This window comes from Sinocyclocheilus grahami, unplaced genomic scaffold, assembly GCF_001515645.1.
Source record: "Sinocyclocheilus grahami isolate Dianchi unplaced genomic scaffold, SAMN03320097.WGS_v1.1 scaffold86708.1, whole genome shotgun sequence".
Lineage (NCBI taxonomy): Eukaryota > Metazoa > Chordata > Actinopteri > Cypriniformes > Cyprinidae > Sinocyclocheilus > Sinocyclocheilus grahami.
Window position 1 is genome coordinate 1 of NW_015530820.1, and position 580 is coordinate 580.

Genomic DNA, 580 nt, shown 5'->3' on the forward strand with positions numbered 1-580 from the left:
TGAGATGTGCTTCATTGGCAACTAATAAAATAAGCTATTTTTTTATTTCGTTTTATATTTATTTTATTTCAAAAAACGAATTTCATTATGGATTTAGTATTAGTTAACTATAATAACCCTGGTTGTGTAGGCTATAATGAATTATATAATTAAATTGAGATTACAAGCTATCATTTTAAATCACTGCACATTACACGAAAGAAAACTATTTAGCAGAGGATGGTTTCGATCCATCGACCTCTGGGTTATGGGCCCAGCACGCTTCCGCTGCGCCACTCTGCTCGACGACAGAAAGGGTGTAATACTCTATAATCACACCTTTATGACAGTTAAAACATGATATACAGTCCTTTCTATCATAGAATTTGCGGTTTTGAGTAAATCAGCCTATCAAAGAAATGAACATTTATAATTCAATCTATTTTATGCAAGTTAGGGCTTTCAGCAAACGCTCTATATTTTTGCAAAAAATGGAGGAAAGTTAGTAAAAAAAAAAAAAAGAAAGAAAGACTGCAACACAAACTTGAGCGCCCATAAAAAAATACATTTTGAACAGTCGCCTAAAGATGCGCTGCAATTC

General features: G+C 32.9%; 1 non-coding gene across 1 annotated transcript; it reads right to left on the reverse strand.

The window, feature by feature from the left end:
* Positions 1–210: 210 nt before the first annotated feature.
* Positions 211–282, reverse strand: trnam-cau (transfer RNA methionine (anticodon CAU)). Its single transcript has one exon. It is a non-coding gene; the product is annotated as a tRNA-Met (tRNA).
* Positions 283–580: the final 298 nt, after the last annotated feature.